Source organism: Pelophylax lessonae, assembly GCF_965119305.1.
Source record: "Pelophylax lessonae genome assembly, chromosome: 3".
In the NCBI taxonomy this organism is placed as follows: Eukaryota; Metazoa; Chordata; class Amphibia; order Anura; family Ranidae; genus Pelophylax; species Pelophylax lessonae.
Window position 1 is genome coordinate 564109198 of NC_138770.1, and position 17344 is coordinate 564126541.

A 17344-nucleotide genomic window follows, 5' to 3' on the forward strand; every position below is an offset into this window, starting at 1 on the left:
GACCACTTTCCCCTATAATAAGGCTTACCTATAGGTGCTGTAAATATCTCCTAAACTTGCTCGGTTTTGGAGATATTTACATTGCATGCAGCCAATTACGTCATCGGCGCATGCGCTCTGAAGAAACGGCCGCCTGTGCCGTGACCGGTGGCTCCCGCCCACATGCGTGGGAGTGACGTTACGTGGCTCCGGCCAGTAATAGAGCTGGAGTCTGCAGACCTGGAAGGAAGACGGGCGATGATGGATGCGGGGGCCACGTGGGCTACATTTGCGGGTGTCACATAATGTGGTAGTGTGCGATGCATGCTAGCACACTATGCATTTACTTTGCAGGGAAAAGAAGAAAAAAAATGAAGACTTCCTCTTTTTAAGACCAGGCCATTTTTTTGCGATTCGGCATTGTGCAATCGTGCAACACTGTTCCCAAATAAAATTGATGTCCTTTTTCCCCCACAAATAGAGCTTTATTTTGGTTTTATTTTGGTGGTATTTGATCACCTGTGCAATTTTTTAATATAAACAAAAAAGAGCAACAGTTCTGGAAAAAAAAATGTTCCACTTTCTGCTATATAATCACCCCCCCCAAATGTAAAAATCAAAAACTCTCCAATTTAGGCCAATGGTATTCTGCTACATACTTTTGGTAAAAAAAAATCCCAGTAAGCGTATTTTGATTGGTTTGCGCAAAAGTTATCACGTCTACAAACTAGGGGGAAGGATTTGTCATGTTTGTTTTTTTACTAGTAATTGCGACGATCAGCTTTTTTTTTTTTTCTTCCTGGGACTGCGACATTGCGGAGGACAGATTGGACGCCTAACTGACATTTTCTACACTTTTGGGGGGACCAGTGACATTACCACAGTAATCAGTGCTTAAAATATGCACTGTTACTGTAATGACACTGGCAGGGAAGGAGTTAACCCAAGGGTGATCAAAGGGTTAAGTGTGAGCCTAGGAGAGTGTTTTCTAACTGGGGGGGTGATGGGCTTGTGAAATAAATGGAAACCTGTGTTCCTAAATAGGAGGAACACAGGAGCTCTTTATTGATTCCCGAGGGGACAACAGCCTGCTGTGTTTACAACAGCAGACCGTCCTCTTCGTGGGGAGCGATCGCGGATGCCCGGCAGCAATCGCAGCCACTGGCCCCCCTGGATCAGCTTCACTGCAGGCTAGTGGGCACACACCACCAGGATCGCTCCCACCGACCGCTGTACAGGTTCGGCGGCCTCTGGTCGGCAAGTGGTTAAGGACACTTTCACACGGATGCGGTTCTGTTTTCCCACATTACAGGTGCTGTGTAACCACATTTTGCCTCAATTCCCTTTTTGTGTCCTGTGGTCTGCTTGTTTGTAGGTGACCAAATACTTATTTTACTAAGGAATTTACCAATTCATTAGAAATCCTACAATGTGATTTCCTGGATTCTTTCTCTCATAGTTGAAGTGTACCTATGATGTAAATTACAGGCCTCTCATCTTTTTAAGTGGGAGAACTTGCACAATTGGTGGCTGACTAAATACTTTTTTGCCCAACTGTAAGGACACTTGCCTGTTCAGGGTTCCAGCACTATCCTCATCCAAGCTGATTCTTCAGTCTGCTTTGGGTCCAGGTGTCGGCATCTTAAGGAAGTGAAATCGGCAGTGAAGCCTCGAGGCTTTACAGCCAGTTCCCGCTGCGCATGCGTGATCCACGCTGCAATTTGTGAATGGCCCGCAGTCTTCTGGGACCTGTGATGTGTCCCAGAAGGCTGCAGGGGAAGGAGGGGGGTCTGAACTTTTGCAGCGATCTGAGGTAGGTATGTGTCAAAACCAGGTACCCACTCCTCCCACCCACAAACTTCCAATAATTAAATGGGATACAAAAAAAGCGCAACTTTCCTTTTTGGGTGAAGTTATGTTTTAACTATGCTATAAAATCCATACCTAGAATTCAGCTTTAAAACTTATCTCCAGCTTTAATTTCAGTTGTAACTGCTCTCTCATTCTGGGTGGATGTCATATACCGTCCTCCCCAGAACGTGCCTCACGGGCCGTGCTGCAGTGTGATCTGTGGTCTGCTGTGTCCACCGGCTACTGCCAATTACAGATCAGTGTACAGGCCCACTGCAGGTACCATGTGATCCCTGTGACCAATCACAGCAAATCGCATGACAATTGTATACAATGGATGGCTTCCATTCATGCTATTCATTGTGTACATTTGTTGCTTGCTAAGGTTGGTGCATCTCTAACTGTGACCAATATTTAGATGGCTGAACATGGGTGTTGGCATTTTGCCACTGACCGAAAAAGGTGCTGAAAATGCACACAGTTTTTCTGTGATTTTCTTTTTTTTTTTTTTTTTGTGCTTGTTAATTCATAGGTCACGTAACTCAAAAACCACATCAAAAACATAACTATTGCATACTTGCTGCATTTTCAATAAATTTCAAAGTGGAGATGTGTTTTATTTTTTTTTTATTTTTTTCTCTGACGAAAAATGCAGCAAGCAGGATTTTTAACACTGCAACAGACCAGTGTGAAGACATGCATAGCATTTAAAGGGATACATTTTTCTTGTTTTTTTTTTTTTAATGCTAAAGGTGCCAATAATAGCTGACATTTTTTAAATCCTTTGAAATTCATTATAATAAGGCTGCATTCACATGTCAGCGTATGATCACGAGCAGAACCGCCGCGGTTCCGCCCGTGATTCGGAGATTTATTGCAAATCGCGGGACGCCTAGCGTTGCCCGTTGATTTGCAATAGCCCCCCAAACGCCGAGCGATGTTGCCGCGATTTGCGCCCGCCGAATCGCGGCAACATCGCGCAAACAAAATCGCGGGACGCAATACGCTCCAAAGAAGCTCTTGTACTTTTGTGGAGCGTATTGTGTCCCGCGATTTTGTTTGCGCGATGTTGCCGCGATTCGGCGGGTGTAAATCGTGGCAACATCGCTCGGCGTCTGGGGGGCTATTGCAAATCAACGGGCAACGCTAGGCGTCCCGCGATTTGCAATAAATCTCCGAATCGCGGGCGGAACCGCGGCGGTTCTGCCCGTGATCATACGCTGACATGTGAATGCAGCCTAAGTCAAATATATATTTACACTGTCAACAGTCAGTTTAGGGCCTCAATAAACGATAGGCTGTCAGTACATCAGGATTGATCAATTTTCAAATACAGGTGCATCTCATAAAATTTATCAAAAAGTTAATTTAATTTAGTAATGTAAAGTTATACTCAAGAAAAAGGCTTAAATATATCACTCCGAGTAACACATCTATATAGAATACATTTATTTTGAGGATTATGGCTTACAGGTAGTAAAAACCCAGAATTCTGTATCCGAGTATTTACATAAGACCAATAAAGTGGATTTTTTAATATAGAAATGTTGTTGGCTTACTGAAAAGTATGTCCGTGTACAGTATTGGTTGGGGCTTTTTTTTGCATGAATTACTGCATCAATGCGGTGTGGTATGGAGGTGATCAGCCTGTGGCACTAAGAGGTTATGGAAGCCCAGGTTTCTTGTATAGTGGCTTTCAGCTCACCTGTATTGTTGCGTCTGGTGTCTCTTATCTTCCTCTTGACAATACCCTTCAGATTCTTGTTCTATGGAACTTAGGTCAGGTGAGTTTGCTGGTTAATCAAGCACAGTGATACCATGATCATTAAACCAGGTATTGGTGCTTTTGGCAGTGTGGGCAGGTGCCAAGTCCTGCTGGAAAATGAAATCAGCATCTCCATAAAGCTGGTCAGCAGAGGGAAGCATGATGTGCTCTAGAATTTCCTGGTAGAGGGCTGCACTGACTTTTGGACTTGATAAAACAGTGGACCAACACCAGCAGATGACATGGCTCCCCAAATCATCACTGACTCAGAATTTTGCTCAGAATTTTGCATTTTATTTGGGAATCAAGGTCCCAGACTCTGGAGGAACAGTGGAGAGGCACAGAATCCAAGTTGCATGAGGTCCAGTGTGAAGTTTCCAGTGTTGGTCCACTTTGTTTTATCAAGTCCATAGCACTCTAGACTTGGTCTATGGAGAGCTGTGATTGTCATTCTGCCCCTCCAGCGCTCACTGCAACTGGCTGAGAGCCGAAGCCAGCTATCAGGCAACTGGGTGAATCCCAACAATGTGGTTGGGATCTTTCTAGAGCCTGAAGCAGCACTACCATGCCAGCTGACAGTGTGTTATAGCCCACGATAAGCTGTCACAGGAGAGCAAAAGTGCACTCCTGTCATCCACACTCCTGTGACACACGAAAAGTATCCCAAAAAAAGCTTTGGGCATATTTCTCTTTAATGGAAAGCTGCCCTAAAAAAATGATACACTAGAAAATGTAAATGAACAATGATTCAGATATTCTTTAGATTCGTGCAAATAGTCCAAACAGATAGCACAAATTATGCCTATAGGATCAAATAGGATAGTCCAAATAGAAGATTCCAAGGTGCAGATGCAGAGATGATAAATCTATCAGCCGCAGTGAAGCATGCTAGGGATATGCGCTTACCAGATGGAACAAGACTGATCACATTGTATACACTCTAGATAGCCTAGAAGCCAATTCCAATGTCAGACTCCTCTCCTGACCGAGTCCTGTTGAATACAGGAATCCGCAGCGTCCAGCAAGCAAACCACCAGCCACCTCGTCCAGATCAAATGATCAAGCAATTATGCAAAAGGGGCCACAATAGTGCAGATGGTCTATACAGTTTAATAAGCAAAAAGAAGAAATACACTCACGATTCCATGGTAAAACAAGCGCTTGTTAACAGATTCAAAACCGCCGCCGCCCGACTTCCGCATACAGTAGTGAAGTCAGCACGCCCTCCCTACGCACGTTTCGTCACAACTGATGTCTTCCTGGGGATAGAAGGAAGACGTCAGTTTGGTCACAACTGACGTCTTCCTTCTATCCCCAGGAAGACGTCAGTTGTGACGAAACGTGCGTAGGGAGGGCGTGCTGACGTCACTACTGTGTATCCGGAAGTCGGGCGGCGGCGGTTTTGAATCTGTTGACAAGCGCTTGTTTTACCATGGAATCGTGAGTGTATTTCTTCTTTTTGCTTATTAAACTGTATAGACCATCTGCACTATTGTGGCCCCTTCTTCTTTTGCATAATTGCTTGATCATTTGATCTGGACAAGGTGGCTGGTGGTTTGCTTGCTGGACGCTGCGGATTCCTGTATTCAACAGGACTCGGTCAGGAGAGGAGTCTGACATTGGAATTGGTTTCTAGGCTATCTAGAGTGTATACAATGTGATCAGTCTTGTTCCATCTGGTAAGCGCATATCCCTAGCATGCTTCACTGCGGCTGATAGTGATCTCTGGTGGTGGATTTATCCTCTCTGCATCTGCACCTTGGAATCTTCTATTTGGACTATCCTATTTGATCCTATAGGCATAATTTGTGCTATCTGTTTGGACTATTTGCACGAATCTAAAGAATATCTGAATCATTGTTCATGTACATTTTCTAGTGTATCATTTTTCAGCACAGCTTTCCATTTCACATCTTTTTATAGTGTTTCCCACTACAGCTGCTGCTTACATTTGTTATTGCTCAGCGCGGTTATTTACACTATATTTCTCTTTAAGAAGAATTGCAGGTGAGTCGTTTTACATTGTCCCAGCTTGGACCAATGTAAGTATGCATATACCATACCTGTGGGTTCCCTTTTTAGAAGCTGAAAGTCTTTGATATCTACTAGCTCCTGCGCTAAACAGCTGCCCTGCTCTATTGTGAACACAGTTCACCCACTCAGCATGGGCACCTTCCATAGATTGCTTTGCATTCATTAAGAATGTTTCCTCCATGCCCCTCCACCTCATCCAATCAGAGAATGTTTTGCTGAATGCAATCCATGAATGGCACCCATGCCAGACGGATGACCACCTGTGTTCACAATGCAGTGGGGCAGCTGCTCAGCCTGATATTCGGAAGCTAGTGGAGATCACTGAAGTGGTGGTGTCTGCTACAGAGATGTCCAGCTTCTAGGCAGGTCCCACAGGTAGTGTATATACATAGTTGCATTGTTTCAGCTTGGACCAGTGTAACTATGTACAAATATCCATACCTGGACTTCCTCTTTAACCCCTTCCTGACGGGTGTAAGCGCATATGCTGCTTCATGAAGTGTCTTCCTCATGCAGTGTCTTCTGAGAGGCCACGTATATGCATTGTTTGGGCTGCATGGCGTGCTCACAGTACAGAGACTGAGCTTTCACCTAGGGCTACCAGTCTCTCACTAATGATTGAGAACTGGGAGGCCTGGTTCCCAATTACCTGATCAGTCACTAGTGTACAGCCCACTCCTGTTCCTTTTTTTTTTTTATTTTCTTCTTGAATGGCATAGATACATTGTATATTTTTCTCCGTGCTAGAGGAAATGATTGTCAAAACCTTTATGAAGAAATGGGTATATTGTTTTCAATTATGTCATCACAAATGTTTTAAGACTGAGTCCCTGTTCACACTAAGGCGACCTGTGAGGCGACTAGGTCGCCTTCCATAGGGAAGCTGCGGACCCGTTCTAATAGGAGCGACACAAGTCGCTCCGACTTAGAAAAAGGGTCCGGAGCTTCTTTGGAGCGACCGTCATAGACTTCAATGTTATGAAGTCCGTGCTGGCTGCTGCGAGGTCGCCCCCCCCCCAAGTCAGATCACCCCAGTGTGAACGGGGCCTTAGGTGTACGTTTATGATACTGAAATTTTCTCAGTTCCCTTCTCGGCAATTCTCAGAGGAAAATGATCTCCTCTGGCACCCTGTTTATGAAGTGGCGAACAGAGAAGTTTTTTTTTTTTTTTCTCTGAAAACAGCAAGGTCCATGTAAAAGTGAATGGTCTGCCTGTAATTTAGTGATACCTAGTGAGATTACGGTTCGAGAATCACTGGTGCCTGTTGGGCAGTGATAAATTATCACTGCTGAATACACGTGCATTCTCGGAGGAGACCCCCCCCCCCCCCCCCACCCCACCTAATGTTAAAATGATTAGTACCCCTACACTAATATAATATTTTCTTACATGTGAGTACACCCCTCACATTTTTGTGAATATTTTATTTTTTCATGTGACAACACTGAAGAAATTACACTTTGCTACAATGTAAAGTAGTGGGTGTACAGCTTGTATAACAGTGTAAATTTGCTGTCCCCTCAAAATAACTTAACACAGCCATTAATCTCTAAACCGCTGGCAACAAAAGCGAGTACACATCTAAGTGAAAATGTCCATATTGGCACAATTAGCAATTTTTCCTCCCCCTTGTCATGGGACTTGTTAGTGTTACAAGGTCTCAGGTGTGACTGGGGAGCAGGTGTGTTAAATTTGGTGTTATCGCTCTCTTACTGGTCACTGGAAGTTAAACATGGCAAAGAGCTCTGAGGAAACCTATAAAAAAAAAAAATGTTCTACATAAAGATGGCATAGGCTATAAAAAAGTTTGCGAAGACTCTGAAACTGAGCTGCAGCACGGTGGCCAAGACCATACAGCGGTTTAACAGGACAGGGTCCACTCGGAACAGACCTCGCCATGGTCAACCAAAGAAGTTTAGTGCACGTACTCAGCATCATATCCAGAGGTTGTCTTTGGGAAATTGATGTATGAGTGCTGCCAGCATTGCTGCAGAGGTTGAAGGGGTAGGGGGGGTCAACCTGTTGGTGTGCAGACCATACGCTGCCTACTGCGTCTGCATGGCTGTCGTCCCTGAAGGAAGCCTCTCCTAAAGATGATGCACAAGAAAGCCTCTGCAAACAGTTTGCTGAATAAAGCAGACTAAAGGCATGGATTACTGGAACCATGTCCTGTGGTCTGAGACCAAAATAAACGTATTTGGTTCAGATGGTGTCAAGTGTGTTTGGCGGCAACCAGGTGTGGAGTACAAAGACAAGTGTGTCTTGCCTACAGTCAAGCACGGTGGTGGGAGTGTCATAGTCTGGGGCTGCATGAGTGCCGCCGGCACTGGGGAGCACAGTTCATTGAGGGAACCATGAATACCATCATGTACTGTGACCTGTTGAAGCAGACACCAAACGCACGTCTAAGATTACCACTGCCTTGCTAAAGGAAGGAGTGGCTCTGTGGGGGCGGCTTGATTTTTGATGGCAACCATGCCGCCATTATTGTGGAGGGTCTGCGTCCTTGCACCCTGAGTGCTCAGACAGTGGGGATGTTACCTCTGCTCCTGTAGCCGTGCATGAAAAGGTGCTAGTGGATGCACTGATTGTGTCAGAGCGTAAAAATTTTAAACATAGCGGAGCTACTGCGTCGGAGGTGCGGTCCCTTCTGGCACCACAGGTCCTCCACTGGTGTGTTTCCCCTTTCCCGCTTACTTTGAGAACACTGTCCGATAACTGTGGGGTTGTCCAAAATGCACTCTTGGGGTCCCTAAGCATGTTGCTATGCGGTATCCTTAGTATTCCCTGCCTAAAAAGTGGATGGTCCCACCTGTAGTGGACTCGTTGGTTTCCAGGTTAAATAAAGTTTGCTTTCTTCCGGTTAAGGAGTCCTTGGCTTTTAAAGATCCAGTTGATAGAGCGGAGGCTCTGGCCCACCATATGTTTCATTATTGTTGGTTTGGCTTAGGCCGGTATTTACTATTGCCCTGGTGTTGCAAACTTAGGAGTAGGCTAAACTTTTTCTCCGGGACCTGGAGGGGAAACAGTTTTTCCTCTGCCATTTGTGGATCAGTTGATCCAGGTGCTACAATTTATCTGGATGCGGCTCCTTTTGATTTTAGGCTCTGTATCAGCTGTGGTCCCTCGTCTTATCTAGCTGACAATGCTGGTCTGTGGAATAGACTTCTCAGAAGGCCTTATCTGTGCCCTGTTTGGAGCTTCCTTGAAAGACCTTAAGGGTCTCACAGGAGGAGGGGGGGGGGGGGAAAGAGTACTCCTCTCCCGCAGGCTACATGAGGTCAAGGAGCCCTGTCATAGACATTGACCTTTCTTCTCGGCTCAGAGGCTTTTTTTTTTTTTTTTTCGTCCCTCAAGGGATAAAAGTCCTTCTGGGCCTCCCCGGAGGTTCCAAGATGACCTAGTCTGGCAAGCCACAAGGGGCTCTTCCAGACCTGCGGGCAAGCCTTCCTTTGCATGAAAGGGTGCCCTAACCCATATCTGTGGTGGGGGTACGTCTTCATTGATTTCTGGATCTGTGGACCTCTCTGGTACAGGTCAAGTGGGTCCACAAAGTCAATCGGTCTGACTACCAGCTCAGGTTTCGGTCTTTTCCTCTGGAAAGGTTCTTCCCTACCAACCAGCACCTGTTCCAAGATCGCTTACGGGGTCGGTGTTGCCGGTTTTCTTTCAATGTCCATTGGCCACACTTTACTTGGGGCGTACCTTTATCCATTGAGCTTGACACTTGGGTTCTCTAGTGCGCTCTCCATTCCCACGTGGGTCCTCAAATTGGTGTCAGTTATCCAGGAAACTCCCTTCGAAAATATTGGGAGATTCCCCTGCTTGCGTTCCAGAAGAGGGCCTTTTTGGTGGCTGTTACTTCTGCGTGCAGGTTGTCAGAGCTGACGCGGTTGTCTTGTCCATCGTATCTGTTTTACAGCGCAAAGGTGGTTCTTCGTCCCCTTCCGTTGTTCCTTCTAAAGGTCATCTGATTTCCATCTGAATGAAGACAATGTGTTGCTTTCCCTATGTGCAAGGCCTAAACATCCCAAGGAAATTGCTCTGCATTCCCTGGATGTGGTTTGGGCAATCGGGGTGTACCTGGCAGGTATGGAGTCCTTTAGGAAGTCGCTCACTATTTGTACTCGCGGTTGCTCCTGGAAAAGGGTTGGCCGTTTCTGCTGCAACTGTTTCCAGATGGATCAGATACAGTGATTCAGGCCTATTCAGTTAGGGGTCAGGTTCCTGCTTTCCCTGTAAAGACACTCTACTAGGGCGCTTAGTGCCTCCTGGGCTTTCTGTCATCAGGCTTCAGTGATGCAGGTTTGCAAGGTGGACACCTGGCCATCTGTGCACACTTTTTAAAAAAAAAAGTTTTCTAAAGTTGATGGCATATGCGGATGCTTCTTTTGGCCACAAGTTTTTGCAGGCTGCTGTTTAGAGGACCTGGTCCTCTTTGAGGGTGTAGTATTTGTTTTTTTTTCTTTAACACTGTTTTGGGACGTCCCAATGGTTAAGAAGAATCAGGAGCTGTCCTTCAATGAACGAAAGTGAAAATGGGATTTTTGACTTACCGTAAAGTTTTTTTTTTTTATTTTTTTTTTATTTATTTTTTTTTCTGTTCATTGATGGAAGAAAAGAGCACCCACCCCTCCTGTAGTGTTGGCTTTCTTCTAACACTATAAAACTAATGTTGCAGCGCTGCTATTATAAATATAAATTAGTAATTTCATTCAACCAATTGAAAAAGTTGTGCAAAAATCATGTGCAAATCTCAAAGCACACAAAGCAATAAATGCTAAAGGCAATAAATTATGATGAAAATTTATAAATGGAATGCTAATAAATCATAAAGTCCATAAATCAAACAAGTGTCCATCAGGTGCAGATAAAGTGCTTCACTGTGTGCATAAACTGGGGTGCTCCCCTTGTGGTTATCTACTTACCACAATTACGATTGGTATAGGCATTCAATGTAAATCCTGCAGTGTAGTCACAGCCTCTTCCTGTCAGCCTGGAATCCACAATGTTATAGGAGAGATCCTCGATGGTGGTCCTTATTACATCCCGAGTCGCCTCATAGGAAATAAAAGGCCATCCATAGTGAATTACATTCACTTACAAATTTATTACAAAAATAAACTTGCTTAGAAACCTCATTTAAAATTAATCAGATCACGGCTTGGTGGTTCGCTGCTCCCGCAGCGTGCGCTTCACCGGCCGAAAGTGACGTCAAGGTCCGCTCAGCCACTGCTTGTAACAAAACTGAGTGTCTACAGCTGAGAGTGGGTGTATACCCCTGGGACTGCCCATAGGCGTAGTCAGGCTTTTTCCTGCCTAGCGTCCTACTCCTGTATGGTGCAGTATAACCCAATGGTTAAGAAGAATCAGGAGCTGTGTTTGTCATGAGAAATAGATTTTACAGGAAGTCAAAAATCTTTTTTTTTTTTTTTTTTTTTTTTTTTTTTTCCCCCTCCAATGTAATAAGACAATATGAAGGGGAGAAAAAAAAATCTTGGTCAAGACATCACAGAATTGATACAACTGCTAACTTTATGGCACTATGCACACTGGACGTTATAAAAACACCCAGTAGCGTTTACTGTACAATGGTACAGTAGAGTTTTTCAGCTGTAGTTTTTTTTTAGCAGAACCATGCTCCTACAAAAGCATATGGCTCAAAAACGCTAAATGGCTGTGTTTTTTAGCGTTGGAGCTTTTTTAAAGCTGAAAAACTCCTCCTTTAAAACCTACTAGTTCTGGGCGTTTTTTTCCCAACCGGAAAATGCCCCTGCCAAAAAACGCTGAGAAAAGCCTGTGTGCATGGACAGATAGAAAAAACATGCTGGAGAGTTTACTTGCTGTAGAAAATGTCTGAAGCCAAAAACGGCAGCTGGAAAATGTCCAGTGTATGAGGCCTAAAAAGGTGAACAGATTACAATGTATATGTAGATAGGAATAGGGAGCGACCGATATAGTTTTTTCATTACCTATACTGATGTTTTGGTCATCGTGTATCGGCCGATATTTTCGTACATTTAAAAGCATTCAAAACGCCAAGTTTGGCTGTTTTGAATGCTGTTTTTATTTTATCTGACGCACGGAGACCCGATCAGGGCCGAATGCAGCTTTGATCGGGCCTTCGGCGGGCGTGCAGGCTGTTTGCCCCGGTCTCCGGGTGGGATGGGAGACCCAGGCGAACCGTGGAAGGTGGCGGGAGGGGTGGCGTCCCTTCCCGCTCCTTGTAATGACAGCCAAGTGGCTTCTCAGCCGAATCGGTTGTCATTACAAGACAGCCGACCGTCGGCTGTGGACACTGCTACCGGGGCGATGCCTCTAACTGCTGGCATCACTCCAGGAAAAGCACTTTCCGTAATATTGGTGGATTCCAATATATCGGGGAAAGTGCATATCGGCCCTCGATATATCGGCTTTGCCGATAATCAGTCGATCTCCAGTTGGTTATACTAGTAGGTTCATTATATGAACACCGAACGTATGACAGCCTTGCAGTATAGTTATGTGTTGATGGAAATGTATCAAAGGAGCCTCACTGTTGCTGTATACAGTAGTAGTATATAAGACCCGATTATGACCTGAAATATATTACCTAAAACAGGTTCAGACACAATATTATTTTGCTTGTAATCCTATCCTATACTTAGTGTTGATTTTAGTAGAAATATTGCATGTGTATGCATACTATTTACATCTATAGTTATTATTTTTTTTTTTTTCCCCTCTGTGTATAAATAGTTACAGTATATCGGAAAATACACCTCCTTTTCATAGTTTTTAAGGTGATTGTTTAAAATATTGATGCACTAGAAATGTATGCACATTCACTGGCAGTTACCAGATCTCCTTCCATACATTCTATATATTTCTACATATACTTCTAAATATTCTATATACACTGCTCAAAAAAAATTAAAGGAACACTTAAACACCTCAAATCAAAGTGAAAAAATGCCGCAGGCTAGTCCATTTGCAGCAACTCAAAATAGTAGCAGTTTGTATGGCCCCCAACATGCTTGTAGGCGTGCTCATGAGACGATGGATGGTGTCCTGGGGATTTACTCCAGGTCATCACTGAGCTCCTGAACAGACTGAGGTACAACCTGACGGCGGTCAGATGGACCGAAACCTAATGTCCCAGAGGTGTTCATCCTCCAGGAGTTAACTACATACTCTCGCCACATGAGGCCGGGCATTGTCGTGCACCAGGAGGAACCAAAGACCCACTGCACTAGTGTAGGGTCTGACAATGGGTCCAAGGATTTCATCCTGATGCCTAATGGCAGTTAGTGTGCCATTGTCTAGCCTGTAGAGGTCTGTGTGTCCCTCCATGGATATGCCTCTCCAGACCATCACTGACCCACCACCAAACCTGTCGTGCTGAATGTTGCATGCAGCATAACGTTCTCCACAGCTTCTCCAGACCCTTTTTCATGTCTGTCACATTCTCAGGGTGAACCTGCTCTCATCTGTGAAAAGCACAGCTTGCCAGTGGCATGCCTGCAAATTCTGGTATTCGATGGCAAATGCCAGTCGAACTCCACGGCGTCGGGCAGTTAGCACAGGGCCCACTAGAGGATGTTGGGACATCGTGAAGTTTGTTTCTGATTTGTCAGACATTTAAATCAGTTGTCTGCTGGAGTCCATTTTGTACAGCTCTGGCAGTGCTCATCATGTTCCTCCTTGCACAGTTGAGCAGATAATGGTCCTGCTGATGGTTTAGGGCCCTTTCACACTTGGAGTCTGTCACGCGGACTCTGTCATTCTCAGCGGGGGATCGATCCGCCGATCCCCCGCTGAGCAGGAGGATGACAGCTGTGTCTCCACGCTGTGTGCAGAGAAAAAGCTGTCGGGTCTCCATGCATCTCTATGGGGGAATTGGATGGGAAAGGACCGTCTGATCTTGTTTTGGAGGTTGTCTGTTGCCCATCTAGTGTACATGTTTTTATTTTAATTACCCCCCCAAAACATCTGGAACTGATTAACAACTCTCTCTGCTACTTGACTAACCAGATCAAAATCCCAGGAGTTTAATTGACTTGATGCTATACTCTGATTTAAAAAGTGGTCCTTTATTTTTTTTGAGCAGTGTGTATTGGATATCTCGCATGGTATAGTGAGAAATTAAACGTTCTTATCACAGATTAATTTATAAGATTTAGAATAGACAATCCTTGTCCTAGAGTAACACCTCCATAGCAAAAGGTGGTAATGCTTGAGCAAATATAGTTGCCGGTTAAATGAGTCCACCAATGAGAATTTTCCAATTTTCTAGACTAGGCTATTAAAAAAAATGTTTTTAATGAGTGTATTCAGATAGGTCAGGTGAATGCATCTACCTATCGGGGAGATTCAATCAGATCTACCCCTCGGTGACGTCAAGAAGGCTCCAGCATAGCAAGACGCCGTTTTGGAAAGGTAGCCATTTTAGGAGATTCTGATAACTACCTTTTTAGGTCAGCAGCCATTTTAAAAGGGTAAATCTAATAGACTTTTTTTTTTTTTTTTTTTTTGCTTGGCTTGATAAGGCTATCACTTTTTTTTTTTTTTTTTTTGGGGGGGGGTAACCGAATTGCTCTAACCCCCCCCCCCCCCATAATATCCATTCAATTGCGGCATACGAAAAAAAATCCTGCTGGCCGCATGATTGGTCACTTAAAAACAAAAACCAACCCTGCACTTTCACATTGAAAGCAATGGAAAACCTGGCAAAAAACACATGCACACAGTGTGTCTTTGGTGCATTTTTTGTTGGGTTTCCTTTAAAAAAAAAATGCACTGAAAACATGGCAAAAACGCATCGCATGGATCAGTGTGAAAGTAGCCTAACGGGGGCACATACAGCCAAAGAACAATCCCTCTCCACTCTATCCAAAACTACCAAAACTAGAAGAAAAAATAATTTTATACTTTAACTGCTTGCTACACGGCTGCGGTACACCTGTACAGAATGTATGCCGCATGCAGCCTGATCCTGTTATGGCTGTGTCCCTCACACACAGCTTATCACAGATTGGGATATTAGCCCTCCTGATCATGTGACGGTGGTATCCAATCATAGCCATCACACAATGTAAACAGAGGCACATGCCTCTGTGTGGGCTGCTCTCTTGAGCTTAGTGGAGAGGGGGGATGCTGCAGCCTGTCCATGATCTTTAGTGAAAGGCTCGATTCACACTGGTGCTACATGCGCTCCGACTTTGAGAGCATGACCAGTCATGCCCCATTATGTGCAAAAGAAACTAATAGGAGCGCTTGAGTTGCTCTGACTTCGAAAGGTTCCTGCACTATTTTTGGTACGACTTGCGTTGACTTTTGTTTAAAGAAGGTGTATGCAAATTATTAAAGAAAAGGTATGTTGTATATAAAAAAAGTCAAGCGCCCACCTGTGCTGGCGTGCAAAGTTTAACGCATGTGTTGGTCCCATATGCAATACATAAACAACGACCGCACCACACGTGATGTAAAGCTGTGAACGTCAGAGCGAGGGCAATAATTAAGTGTGACATGTTAATCTATTTACTTGGTGCAACACCAAATTTTTATATTTTACCAAAATTGGGTATTCTATAGGTTTTGTGCGCAATTAGTGTGTGGTGGTTTCTTTTTTTGCATTTTGTAAAACCGCTGTGAAAATATTGTGACCTAAATTGCGAAATCCACCAGTTCTCTACGGCTTCTGCAAAAAAAGTTTGCAAGTATTCCTTTTCCGTGTGTGAAATGGGACATTTTTGTGAAGAAACATTTTTTTTTTTTTTTTTTTTTTTTTTTTTATTTTCCAAATTGTGGGAAAAGATTACAACTTTAGAAAACCTACTATGCCCCTTAAATTGCTTGGACTGTCAACTTTTCAAAAAGGTCATTGGGAGGGTATTTGTACTGTCCTGGCATGTTAGGGCCTCAAGAAATTAAAGCGGAGTTCCGGCCAAATTCACTTTTTTTTTTTTGCTAAAAATACCACTAGAATAGTCAGGGCTAGTGCATTTAAATAAAGATATCCTGTAAACTGTCCCCTGTTTTGTGTACATGCAGCATGAATTACTTTGTGAAGTTCTTGTACAGCACGGCCATCTGTGGTGTGGGCATCTGAAGCCGCAGTGTCCCTCTTCTTGGATTTTGCGCAGTGCGTTGAGTCCCAGAATGCTATACTCTCTTCACGTCCAGTGCAGTCGCGTCATCCCACAGCTGGTTCCACGTCATTGTGCATGCTGTTCTCGATCCATTGGCAGAAAATGACGATCAATGCGACACTGAGCAACTGTACGCAATGTCACTGGCCCTCCCCCCTACAAAATACATGCCGCCCCCACAATGAACAGCTGCAATGACGTGGAATAACGTGCCTGCACCAGAAGTGACAAGGGACACCGGTGATGCCCATTGACTCCTGGGATTGATGACACTCATCTCCCAGGAGCAAATGCAAAGCAGGAAATTACGTAGGCGACTGCGGCGCAATAAGAAGGAAGTGAAGTTGTTTTCATTAAAAATGAGGTTAAGGAACTGAAAAAATAAATAAAATAGCCAAATCGTTTTTAGCATGTGGAAAAGTTATGCATTGTGGGAAGATTAAAATGTGGCCGGAACTCCGCTTTAAGGAAAGGTCCTCAGTACATCTGGATTGATCAATTAATAATTGTTACCATAGCTTGTAGACTCTAACTTTTTTTACATAGACCAAATAATATGCAATGATGTGGATTATTTTAAACAAATGTGGCCATATACATTTTAGTCAAAATTTTATAGGGGGAAGAAGAGAGAAAAAACTTATTTTGCAAAATTTTACAACTAACCAGAAACCACGTGTGGTGGTGGTTTTTTTTTTTTTTTTTTTTTTTTTCTTTCTTTCTTTAGCAAAAAAATCCCAGTGGTAATTGCCTCCAAAAGAGAGCTCTGTTTGTGTGAAAAAAATAACTATTTCATATGGGTACAGTGTTGCATAGGCAATTGTCATTCAAAAAAGTGTGAGTGAGCACTGAAAGCTGAAAATTTATCCTGGGCAGGAAGGGGGATGGAATGTGCCTGGTATTTAGGTGGTTAAGTCCTAAACTAGGCTTTTATCTTTATAGTTTGATACTGTAGTGATGACTCCCTCCCTCGAATGTGGATTATGCATGTAGAATTAAACTATTTTTCTGTGGATATTTGGAGGCTATTGACCTTTTCGGTTCCTACGTGGGTTTTTTTTTTTTTTTTTTTTTAATGTTAAAGGAAAGCTATAGGCAAAACTATTGAGCAGGCGGATGGCAGCTCTGTTCCTGCGCTGTGTGCGGAGACAGAGCTGTCAGGTCCGAGCTTTTCTCTTTGGGGAATCTGAGAACGGGGACCGCCTGTCCGTTCTCATCCGATCGCCAGACAGATGGAAAATGGGGTTTCCGTCCGGATTGGATGTCAGCGGACATGTCTCCTCTGACATCCGATGCCCCATAGAGATGCATTGGGAATCCGTTCAGATCCGCCTGATAAACTGACAGGCGGATCTGAATGGTCCGCAAGTGTGAAAGGGGTCTTAAGCTTCATGTACATGAAACGTTTTAAAACCTCCTGAGCACTGGAACTTGACAGCTAGTAACCGACGGTTAAAAACATCAGTTTTGCCAAGTTTATGCACGTTTTTACATTGTAGAATGGTCAGGTGTATCCCCATTGAAAACTCCTATTAACAAAACTCTTTAAAAAAAACAAAAAAAAAAAAAACAAAAGACGTGATT

The 17344-nt window shown here is 43.9% G+C and overlaps 1 protein-coding gene across 1 annotated transcript in view; it reads left to right on the forward strand.

Annotated features, from left to right (window-relative positions):
* The window catches only part of XRN2 (5'-3' exoribonuclease 2), a 95570-nt gene that overhangs the window by 1544 nt on the left and 76682 nt on the right, over positions 1-17344 (forward strand). The gene's annotated exons all lie outside the window — the stretch shown is intronic.